This window comes from Lepeophtheirus salmonis, chromosome 3 (genome assembly GCF_016086655.4).
Source record: "Lepeophtheirus salmonis chromosome 3, UVic_Lsal_1.4, whole genome shotgun sequence".
Taxonomy (NCBI): Eukaryota; Metazoa; Arthropoda; class Copepoda; order Siphonostomatoida; family Caligidae; genus Lepeophtheirus; species Lepeophtheirus salmonis.
Window position 1 is genome coordinate 43,145,786 of NC_052133.2, and position 13,131 is coordinate 43,158,916.

Sequence of the window (13,131 nt, forward strand, 5' to 3'; positions counted from 1 at the left end):
GTAAGTTAGCAGTGCTCAACAAAGTAAATGCACCACAAAAGTTGTTTTTTTAACTGAAAAGGGATGTATTTTTCTGATGCAACACTAATTCATTCTGTTTCTAAGCTCTAATTCTTTATTTGAAAGTTGGAAATCTTTTATGATGCACTCCAACTTCATATTTTCTTTGGCTACCGGGTTCATCATTATGATCCAGTTTATCTCCGAGATCATCACTCCAAAAGTGCTGAGCACTGCTACCTTACGGAGGGGACTATCCTAGGATAACTGTAGAATAGTTGGCGAGAATACTCTATTTCGATATTAAAAAAAATTCCAAATTTCTCCACAGGTGTATTATTATTTGTAAATAAGGACCTTGTAGTTCATTTATAGCGTACTCCCTTTTGTTTCGAGTTGGTGATGGGTTTGTGAGTTTAAAAAAATGTTTCCGCATTATTTATAATAAGGTGGTGGTGGGAGATACATAACTGGTTCAGAAGTATTTTTATTAAATATTCCAGGTTATTCAACAGGACTTTTCGAGAAAAGGCTCTCCTGACTCTGCTAATGCTTAATGTCAACAGAGCAATAATACCCACCATGTAGTTCAAATTCCAGGTAGTCCAGATGCGTTACATGTCGTAGCACGATCTTGTTACGAACATGTTATCTTGTTTTTTCTATTCTTCCTTTATAATTAATAATTTACTATAATTGTTCTGTATCGAGGTAAAGTTGTACATAAATAGATAAATATGAATTTAAGAAAAAAAACCTAAATATTGAGAATAATATTGGTTTAAAAAGTTTTTGGATCTTAAATCATTTTTAAGAAATAATGAATGTTGAAAAAAAGAATGGTTCCGCCCGGGCTCGAACCGGGGACCTTCTGCGTGTAAAGCAGACGTGATAACCACTACACTACGAAACCCTGATATTGAAACTAAAAACAAACGTGTATATATTTATAATTAGTTCTTTTTGTTCATTTATTAATTTTTTTCTTCTGTTTTTATATTCCTCAATCACAGCTAGGAGTGAAAATATGAAAAGAAAGCTAGGACTGAAGGACAGATTAATCGGGTTTTCAGACCGTTGAATAGTAAAAAAAAATCAGATCAATTAAAAAAGAAAATTAGTATGATCTATCCACCACTAATAGTCTGAATGAGTTAATATAAATTAAATACGTCTTCTTTTGTTTCATTATTGTTTCAACTGTCTAGTCTCCTCTTTCCCTCAAGTATCTTTAGTTCTAACCTTATACTCTTAACTATCATGTTCTTCAGTGGAACCATTATCATTAATAGTGCATGGTGGTTTTTTAGCCCCCACAGGTCTTGTTTTATGGAGTTCCGTAACAAGATCCAACCTATAAAAAAATAAATTATTTTATATTTATATTATGCAGAATAATTATCAATTATTTAATTTTTTTATGTACAAGCAAAGGCGAGACATACCTACTTAGTAAAAAAATTATATGTGGGATTTCCCTGAAAAGTTAGACATTTTCCGATGGAACAACTTAAGTTACAACGCTCTCGTTAGAAATTGTTCTTTTGAACTCAATGTGTGTAAGTTCGATTCACGGTAACTCCTTGAAAAGCAAAGTTATATTATATATATATGGACTTCAAAGACAATTCCTACAAGGGATGGAGTACTTGTAATACAATAATGTTTACATATACCTATTTTTTGTAACTCCAACTCGTTAATTAAAAGAACATACCAAGAACGGATAGTGGGTATGCGTAGTCATTTAATAGTTTACCTTTTCCTTTTCTATTTTATTTACTCGGTTCGACTCACAATCCGTTCAACTAGACTTTCAAGAATGAAAATGCCATGATTACTAAATTTTGGAATCAAGGAAATTACTAATTTGGCAGTTAATAACAAATTTCTGATAATTTTTGTGGCCATACACGTACATATGATAAATGTGGTAACCAACGTTACCCGTTAAACTTTTTTTGGTGCTGTGTATTTAACTAGTGAACATATCTTCGTAATTTCAGAGAAACATATTAAACAGGTTTGGATTTTAGTAGACAATAATTACAGTTTTATTATTTTTTGCACTTCACAAAACCCTTTATTCATTTTTCGATAAAGGTGATGTGTTAGATTGACCAAAAAACAAAACAAAAAAACCTGAAAAGTTTGCAGTTATATCAGTCTGGTTCTAATGAAATTTGTCAGTCCTAAGACTGGTCCTTTCTGGTAACTGCAACAGCTGGAATGACGTAGTTACTAACTATATAATTGTTAATTTACTAAAATGTAATGATGTATTAAGTTGTTATTGGGTTTTCCACTTTTAAACGAATTAGAAATTTTCTATTCTTACTTTATAATTAATAATTTACTATAATAGTTCTGTATCAAATTAAAGTTGTACCTAAATAAAAAAAACACCTTAAATAAAATATTGAGAGTATAATATTGGTTTAAAAGGTTTAGGGATCTTAAATTAAATACATAAACCCATGTATTTACTACCGTGTTGTTGTATTTATTCCTGTTCTTAAGACTCTTTTAAGAAATAAGGAAGTTGAAAAAAGTATACTGGTTCCGCCCGGGCTCGAACCGGGGACCTTCTGCGTGTAAAGCAGACGTGATAACCACTACACTACGAAACCTTGATATGTATAATATAATATCAAAAACACAATTATATATTACAACAATACTTTAAGTTCATTTATCTAATTTATAAAAGTTTATTTTACTTTTTAATAGAAATATATACTTAAAATAAGCACTATTCTCACTTCATGTTTAACGGAGATTATAAGATTGAGAGACGAAAAAATATTCAAGCCCTGACCGTTGAATTTTTTTTTTCTTCACTTTGAGTTAATTTTTCCTTTTTTTCTTCTTTTTAAACCTTTCAGTAAACGTGTGCAAGGATACATACTAACATACAGCGATAATACTTCTTAGGATTTTACCGTCTTGATTTTTTGTTTCATATGAAGTAGTTGTTGGTTAGTAAAGAATTCTTTTTAGAAAAATGCTATTTTTAGGCCGCCATGGCCTAGAAGGCAAACAAAAAAAATTACTTTTCCTTTCTTTTGAGACTTAAAAATCTACAGAAAAAAAATCAGAAAAATCAATTCATTGGAGTTATCGGTGTAAGTACTTGTTGCAATCGAACTAGACATGATGATTGAAATCATTGTCATTCTTGCCTATGATTCAATACTATACATATATGGAGTTGAATTTGTGTTTATTTACTTCATCTCATAGCAAGCCACAGCTAATCTAATGAAACGTCACGACAGCTACTCCCCTTTCCTTACAAATATTCTTAAGATTGCCTCGTTATTCTTTTTTTTTAAACATTCGTCGTCCGTTTGACAAAATTCAGATTTTAATACGACTCAAGGCTTTAAACTTACTTATTCACGTACCCATAAACTCGCAGCTGTATTTTTGAGACTTCACTCAATCTTATCTCTCAATAATTTAAATTCTACTAATGGTCGTAAAAATTACTTGTGAGCAATTCCGTTTACAGTATACTCGTAACTTTGAATTTATATTCAATATATGCCGAAATTATTCTACAAGACAATGATTATCATCACATACAATTGTTAATATGAAAGAAAACTCTTTTTGTATGAGTTAAACTTATATATATATATATGTTTGAAGATAAGTCATTTGACTAACTGAAAGAAAATAAATTATGTTCTTGAGTCATTATCGTTCAAAATTTTCATACAAAGTTTTACAGTGAAGACACAAGATGAATAAATTATAGTAAAAGATTAAACTAATCAACTTATATAGTTTATTAAATTTCTCTTAAATGGTTGACCTTTGCTTTATCAACTTGCACACGTCATTGGATTAATACTAAAATTGTAGGACTTTATAAAATTCTTGACATTGTGTGACTTATATAATGGACCTTGTTATGTTTATCCTCATATGTAAAAGACGACTCATGTACATCATTACATTTTTAAGAGTGTCGTTGATGACAATATTGGGCAGCGCTTCCTTCACTAATTATAAAAAATAATAAGGTTACTTATATATGTAATACTTCATTATCAGAGTTTAGAAGATGGGCAAATGATAGTATAACATTAAAAAATCCTCACAAAATAAACAAAGGCTATATCAATAACAATGGATATCTAAACTCCAAAAATATACACTTGTCCGAGATGAAGATATAAGTCCTTGGAGAAAATAACTAACACATGCAATTATAATATTATATTAATAGATTTATTATGTATAACTCTGGAGAGATAAAATAAATATTATTAAGTCATAATCATGTTTATGATAATTCAATTAATAAGTTTCGATGTAACTGATACTACAAGTATAATAAGTGGTGCCTAATTTAAAAATCAATTAATCCAAACAAAATTGTGGTATACATTTAGCATTAAATAATATATATTTCTAATAAGAAAATGTTCATGTAAAATACAGGCGCTCGTTTTTAGCGTTCAAGTCCTGTAGTAAAAGATGTCTTTAGGTTGCTCTTAGAGAAGGAAAGAACATATACTCGAATATATATATATACAAAGGTGAAAATCCAGTGTGGAAGTGGCATTGGACATATACAAAAATGAAACTAAAAATCAACAATGTAATCCTAACAATTTGAAGAATGTTTTTGGGGAGAGGAAGAATAATTCTATATTTTATTAGGTCAGCTATATTCAGCTGTAATAAGAAAGAAAAGAAAAAAATTAACAATGACATTCCAATGTGGATCCCCAATTATACTTTATCCAACAAGGACTTACAAATCATAGGGTTACTAGTCCAACATTCAATTAATCTCTGCAACAAATCCTCAGGGTTACCCCTCCATCTTTTATGAGCACATAGGAACATTCAAGCAGGTTTTGAATATATTTAGGAAAGGATGTTCACTACTCAAGAGTTAAATAGTAATGATAACTACTAAGGAAAATGAAATTCGTACTATATCTACCAATTACTAATTAACGGGCCAGCTGAAAAACACACCGTATTTACATGTTGGTATATATATAATATATACACAGGGTTGGGCAGCAAAACGTGGACTCGAGAGATGGATTTAGAAATATGTACATCAATAATAGGAAAAAATTTATGTTAATAAAAAATGTAGACAAGGTTTTAGTAAAACTTTTTTACTCAATATGGCAACTTTCATAATCAATCACAGTCTTTACACGTCGCATCAAGGTCATGCAAGAGTTGATGACACACTCTTTTGACAATTTGTCCCATGCAACCACTATGGATGACTTTAGTGAGTCCACATTTGTGTTTGAGGTCCTGTTCGTTTCCCCACTCCAAATTGCCCAATATAGACTTGTCCAGTGGGTTCAAATCTGGTGAGGAAGGGGTCATATGTCTTTGGACCAGAATCAAGCCATGTTATCTACGCAGAACTTTTTTCACTTGGCGAACGTGTGAGAGGGGGGATCGTCCTGAGCCCACATCTAGTTATCCCCCAGACAGTTGGTCTTCTGCAATGACAGGATGGTGTAAATTAGAACCTTATAGTAGGACTCCTGGTTCGATTTTCCATCTAGCCTTAACAAAGAACGGATACATTTTTTCCCCATCAGAGGCCACAAACGTATTGTTTGGGCTGGATGTGTGGTGTACTAAACTCCTTTTCAGAATTGACCCATTTTTCTTGATCTATGTGAGGATTTTATTGTACCTCTCGACCCTTCTAGCTTCCATGCCCCCTGTCAGAAGGTGGTGTGGGGTCACCTACTTTATTGAAAAGTATTACCAAGATATTAATTGTCAAGGTCGTAGGGTCCCTTTCTCGATGTTCTCTCTTTGTAAGAATTAAATATTAATTTAAGGTTTTTGGTCATATTTTAATTATTAATGCTATTATGAATAGTTCGGAATTGCTTTGATTTTGCTTGTAATATTTTTATTTTTGCATGTAAAAAATATACAATATAATTAACTAAATAATTGAAGACATGTAAAAGTTATGTCAATTTCTTTTCAGTCCATATTTTCCCCAGTGTTTTGCGTAGGCCTTGTGATATAAATTCCATGGAAGAGTTTTTCTATTTAGGTAATTAAGAGTATAATTTGATAAAAATTATTTTTCTTCACATTGGTAACGTTACTCGAACATGTACAATAGGATGGGCCGAAACCCCAAAAGTGAGAAAGTCCAATATGGCTAGTTATATTTCATTAAAAAAATCATTCTTGCCAAATTTCTGATGGCTGAGTAAACGTTATTAGCTGCCAACACGGGATTAAAATATCAATGTTTCATATTCTTTTATTACACCTTCTTTTTGTTCTTAATACATTTTCTACCTAGTGCAGAATATTTTTTGTATTAAAGAAATGTATAATTCTGTAAATCTCATCTACCATATGGAGTAGCCCATTGGAGTATCACTAGACAACTGAGTCAATAAGGACTACTTTACTACAGATGTATAGTTTGGTTGTCACTCATTCTTCACAAATACTAATTCAATATTTTAATAATTGCTGAATAATTATTCGAAGTTATTTAATCCCATTTGAAAAGTTGAAAATAACTTCCCCAAAAGTCAATGACATTACTCTACCTATTTTCATGAGCACACTCACACTTAGCTTCTCAATACGTAGACGTTCCTTCCTCAAGAATAAAAATAAAAGAGTTCTATGATTTGTTTAATGTGATTGATCAAATCATTGATATAATCCAGATTTAATTTTGAAGGATTGAGAATGGCCTCAAGTTCGGCCATGGGAGGAACTAAAATTTTGGAGTAGATTGCATCTGTTCTAGAAAATATCTTATCCCAGGATGGTTTTTGATATAATTCTACAGAAAGGAGTTATTATATGCAAATTAATGAAAAAAATATCTCCAGGAGTTATAGCAAGAATTAAAGAAAACCTTTCTTTAAGGATTTACCTTTCTCTTAATGAAAAATATAAATACAATAATTATTAGTATAAATACAAAGAGCCGCTAAAGAATATGGAATACCAGAAGAAGAAATTTTTCGAACTCCTGATCTCTTTAAGGCTAGAAATTTTTTGACCCGAGTACACAGCTCCTTTGATTGGTCAAAAAATGAACGTAATTTCACAGAAGACCAAATATAAGGTGGATGGGATTCTCAAATTGGGCTTCAAGCAGGCTAAAATGTGGGAGCTTCTCAAGCAGGGCATTGAAGAATGGGAAACATACGACATATTTAAATGGTTAACATACAAACATAAATAATACTGAGTCGACATTATTCATTGAATCAGTGTATAACACCTTATCGTTTACTAATAAATAATCGTAAGAGGGAGTCTAAACTGTATATTTGGTAATAGTCATTATCAATTTGATGAATTGTGTAGTATTTGTCCATAATTTATTTAATTATCATAAAATTATGCTCTTTTTGCTTTTTTAATATAAGCTGAACTTAACACATGCTAGATTAATTCATTTTTTACCTTGTGCACCCTGTATATTATGCTTACTTTTTAATACTGTATTGGTATGTAATATACACCAGAGAGTAGTACTATATGCAATACGCCCTGTGTAAACACTCGATGCTACATCCAAAATGCCTGCAGAGCTTCATTAATATGACTACTTTGTTATTTCAGTTTAACCAGTGCTTCTGTATATTTTACTCCATTATTTAGATGAGATACATAGAGTTGAATAAAATATAATGCACTCTGTATATTCTCTTGATGCTACATGCAAAACGCCTGTGAGATTTCATTAGTGACAAAAATGCATCCTTTCAAATATTCAACAATATATAAACTTTTCAAAATAAAAAAACATATATATATATATATATCAATGTAATTGCACAAATATATATTCTTAAGGAAAATAAACTGTACCGAAAAAAAGTAGTTTTTTACAAATTCGGGGTATCCGCCTCACCCTAACAAACACTATACATATACAAGGTCTAACCACTATTACTGGAACTCCTCCCTTAAAAAAAGAATTAATGCTTTCTATAAAGCTCTATGGAAGGCTAAATATGTTAATTATAATAGATAGAACTCAATAAAAACATGTCATGGTATTATTCAAGATACAATTATACATAGACTACTGGGTACATAATATGTATATGTCCTTTTTTTTATCATGAAATACAGGGTATGACATCTAAAATTCCTTTATCTAAAAGACGATAAACCAAGTTTGTTAATTATAAAAGTTTTTCTATATCATAATTATAGTACATATTTTAAGGTTTGTTCTACACTGTTTTGAAAATGTGATCAGATAGGTGATGCACCCCATTGTTGAATACAAACAACTTTGGTATTTAAACACAAGGTATTTTTTTCACAGGTTTAAGGTATTTTAATCAAAAAGATGCCACATATAATTAGCAACATATCTTATTTTGTAATTGTGGATGATTAGTTAATTATTTATTAGCGATTCCGTAAGGTCTTAAAAATGTTGCTTTTGCCGGAATAAATCCGATTCTAATTACTCGATTTCGACAAACTACGCCAATTTAAAATCTTTGTATAACACTAAATCTAGTAGAACCAATTTTAGTTCTCTAGCAACCTTATCCGTTGAGAATAGATAATTTTGCCAATTTCAATCAAAGAAAATGAATTAAAAAGATTGTTTTTGGTAAAAAAGAAATTGAAGCAATTTACATATTTTCATAAATCATACCAATAAAAACTCAGGAGCTAAATTGCAATTAGTTAAGTTCAATACAATATTCTGTCATAAAATTTTTTTGCCTTATTTTTTTTGTTGCACCAACACAAACTGTATTTCCAAGAAAACTTTAGAATCTCACCTATGGAAAAGATCTCTGTTGTTACAACTAGAGCTTGATTGCCAGGCATTATAAAAAGGAAGCTACGTTACCACACATTGTATAATGTAGGAGAGAACAAGAACAGTTGTAACAGTTCCTTTTTCTCGAATATCAAAAAAGCTAGAATCATAAAACTGTCTCCGGTCTCCCTATATTAAAATTGAATTATGAGGAAAAAATTCCAAGAAATGACGAGCAATTTGATTTTTAAAACATAAAACTTTTTAAATATAAAAGATTTGTGGTGCAGTATCTCCAGCTTACTACTCCGGATTTAGTGCAGAATGTTTCTGTATGAAGTAAAACTTTTTTCGTTATGTTGTAAAGCGAACTTAGAGACTAAGTACTCCCTGACTCATCACGTCATAATATAATATAAAAATTCTCAAATTCTTATTCCTTCATTCTTGAGGAGAGTATTGAGTAGTAAAACTGAGGATTTCTTGGGCAGTTATCTTTTACTTTGGGTAGTTATTTTTAAGGCCATTGGGAGCAACTCCAATGTATCATGCAACAATCTTCTTTGAGCAAAGGAGAGGGTGGGGCCGACATGTACTATAAACTCCTGTCTGGCCAAGTGGTGCCTTAATTGTAAGCTCATGCCAATGGTGATGAGTTCCTTTTTCAATAAGACTTGACCCACAAGACCTAAAAATTGTTTAAGAAAGAAAAAGTGGCATTTTGACACCTCCATACCTGGCCATCTAACTCCCCCTATATGGATCCCATGGATTACTTTTTTAGGAGGAGTTAGAGAGGAAAATTTCTACCAATTCACTAGAACGTATGATAATACGTTCTAGCCACAAATCTCTTTCTTTAAAAAATTTGTGGCCCAAATTTTTTAGTTTTTTTAAGCTGATCAAAAAAAAAATAGTGAGTGGGCTTTTGTGGTGCTTGTTAATAATAACACTGTAATTATTCTTCACAAAAATTACAGCCCTAAAAATGATTAGAGTATAAAGAAAAAAAAAATTGTAAAATATGGTGTATTTTCTCTTCTTTGTAGTTGATCTTAGACAACTGCTCAAACAATACATGTGAAACACCCACAAAACTGAAGAAAAAGCTTATTATTACGAAATCTTATGTTTCTAACGCTATCTAGCTATTTTTCTTTGTCGATCGCACTTTTATAATATGAGATACACATTACTAAAGCTATCTACTTTAACTACATCTATTATATTTGTCGCCTCTTTTCTTAGAGTCTCTTTAGATAAGAATAGCATCAAAACTTATACTTTCTTTTGTTTAAATAAAAAGAAATACTTAAATTTCAAAGTATTTAATACTACGGGGATCCCATAATTAAAAAAAAAATGGGGAATGAGAAACAATATAATAACCCGAGTTTATTTGACAAAATATAAAAAATGAAAAAAAACAAAAAAACCTTTGTTTCGAATCAAGCCTTTTTACATTATAAATTTACTTTTTGTATTTGCCTCCAAGATAGTTTACTTCCAAAAGGTATTTTTAGAAACTCATAATGCCCATTCGGCGTCTCAAATGCTGTTTATAAACGTTTCATTTTGAAACAGCCTCTGTTGTTATCATTCGTCGTTTATCCGTCAAAATATAATAATTTGTTGTTCGCAAGTCTCACAATAAAGATGGGAGACAGGACTGTAGGGCCCAGTAACATCTTTGGCTTGGGGCTCTTCTCCCCTTTCAACATGCATCTGTTCGCACATCTATACATCCTGAAACATAATCTGTTTCTATCTGATTGACTACTTATTTTTCAAAGATCTAGAGCTGTTTCCAGGCAACCCAGGAGGTATCGTAGCAGCCCATCTCTATTTATTTACTTTGTGTGTCGACATTAGTTCAGTGAGTTACATGCTTTCTGCACATAACACAGAAGTTCAAAGGCGTGCATTATAATTCAAAGATCCTCAGCCCATACCTTCTTAAGAAAGTGCAATGACTATTAAATTCTAACTACTTTATCAGGAAATAACAGGAAAGATCAAATAGGGCCCAAAATTTATCACATTTTCTGAGAGTTATATATATAAACAGCTTTCATTTAAAGCAATATTTATTATTATTATTTTTTTTTTTTGGACGTGCCTACATTATCAAATAGGGTCATTACTATTTCACCAACGCTGATTTGAACAACTGTCTTACCATCTTAGACAGCAAAGATAATTACTTTCATAGCGTAGGGGCCTCCTTGGTTTGGGTTCCCGGTAAAAAGGAACCCCTGTTACCCCTTGTCCCCGGCCCTGCTCTCCCTAATCTATGAGTGTACATGAGTTACATTTTTAGGCACGTTTCTATACTAATGTAATTGAGTTTCAAGAGATAATATGCTTAATATCTAGAATTGTTTATTTACATATGTAGATATAACCAAAACACTAACTTTGTATATGTAGTTTTTCATATGGTCATAAAAGGGCAAAGTATTATTCGACTTTTTTTAAATTGAACAAACCATTTATTGTGGTGGACCTTCAACTTCATTTCCATATTTACGGATTGCTAATCTTTTTTTAGTAATCGAAAAGGTAACCTTATAGTATCTTCTCTAAGGAGGACAAATGATAATAATAGTTTTATCGTGCAGATACCAATGTCTAGAGATTATATTGAATAGTCCGAGTAAAATACTTTCCCAATTGACTAAAGTTTGTGAGGAACGAATAACAACAGGATACTGCATTTTGGCCTGTAGGCTCAAACACAGATTTATTATTCATATATAAGCCGTAGAACACCAAAATGACCATTAAAGATTTCATCTTTAAAACCTTGACCTGTAGAGCCTTTTTTTATCAATTTTTTGGGTATAAATACGATTTAGTACCATATTTCGAAAGGGAAAACTATATAGATGAAAATCAAAGTAAATAACAAATTGATACAAACATTTCAGCATTTAAAAAATGAATTATTTATTACTTTATCGAGTAATCGATTAAAAAGAAGGACTTTACTTAGAAGTTAATATATTTTTCATTGGTTTATATCAATGCTGAAGTTATAGAATAAACTTTACATTCCAATTTAAAAGTAAATTGTCTTTAAAAAAGGTCGATTTGGATTGATTTTTTCTCAATTTAGTTTATAATACCTTCATTTTGTTGCAGAATGATAATCCTATAATGTATTTTTATTATTATTTTTTAATATTATACGTTTTATTCCAAATTATAATGATATTTGTAGCAGTTATATCATTAAAATAAGTTTTTTCTATTATTATAAATCGAGTATCTAGCTGTCATTAATATTTTATTTTTTTAAACTTTGTAGATATATATTATATCGATTTCTTAAATGTGTGTAAATTTACATACAGTTATCTAATTATGAATTGTTTTTCTCCTAAATATCAATAAAAGAAGAAAGATAAAGAGTTGAACAAACGAGCACGAATTAATCCTTGCCTTATACAATTCAGGTAGATGACTTACACTGCCATAAGGGGCAACTTTCGATCCATGAGCTGGGTCGTCTACAAGAGGGAGGCTGGATGGGCTATAGTCTTCCCCCCAATAAGGAGTTTTTATCTCTTACAAGAAATATTTTTGTCATTCGGGCAAATTATGCAACAGAGCAAAAAATTTTATATTGGTAATTTAATTTTTGATATTTTTTCCCTATAAATTTAATTTATTATGAATAACTGTGGATTTTTCAATTTTTTTTTCCAAAAAATTTATTTTTTTCTAAATAGCTGTAGATTTTTCATTTTTTTCCAAGAAATTTAACTTTCTTTGAGTACCTATAAATTTTAGAATTATTTTAAACTCTAGATTTTTAAATTTAAAAAAACAAAACTTAATTTTCTTTAATTTTTTTCCACACAATTTAATATTTCAAATTTAATGTTGATTTTTTTTTTCAAAAAAATTTAATTTTTGCAAATAACTATTGATTTGAATTTAATTTTTTAGTTTCTTTGTGAATAGTCGTAGATTTAGGAAATTTTTTTTACAAAAAATTTAATTTTCTGTGAGTAGCTATAAATAATATAATTTTTTTTCAAAAATATTTTTTTTTCTTTGCAAAGAGCTGTAGATTTTTGATATTGTTTCTCCAAAATTTAGTTGTTAAATTTTTTACCAAAAAATTTAATTTTTTGTAAATAACTATGAATTTGTGAAATTTTCAAAAAATTTAAATCATAGATTTTTTGAAGAAAATTCCAAAAACCAAAATCCCCCTCCTCTCAAAAAAGGATTATAATATATAGAGTCCCTCCGACGCCCCTGACAAGGCTGATGAGGTGCAGGGGGATCTGAGACCTATTACAGCGGCCAGCATATATCACTAACTGCACTTTGCTGATAAT

The 13,131-nt window shown here is 30.4% G+C and overlaps 2 non-coding genes and 1 pseudogene across 2 annotated transcripts; 1 reads left to right on the top strand and 2 right to left on the bottom strand.

Annotated features, from left to right (window-relative positions):
- Positions 1 to 840: 840 nt before the first annotated feature.
- TRNAV-UAC (transfer RNA valine (anticodon UAC)) lies at positions 841 to 913 on the bottom strand. The gene has a single exon. It is a non-coding gene; the product is annotated as a tRNA-Val (tRNA).
- Positions 914 to 2,557: 1,644 nt separating this feature from the next.
- On the bottom strand, positions 2,558 to 2,630 carry TRNAV-UAC (transfer RNA valine (anticodon UAC)). Its single transcript has one exon. It is a non-coding gene; the product is annotated as a tRNA-Val (tRNA).
- Positions 2,631 to 6,723: 4,093 nt separating this feature from the next.
- Positions 6,724 to 7,203, top strand: LOC121113969 (myophilin-like; annotated as a pseudogene).
- Positions 7,204 to 13,131: the final 5,928 nt, after the last annotated feature.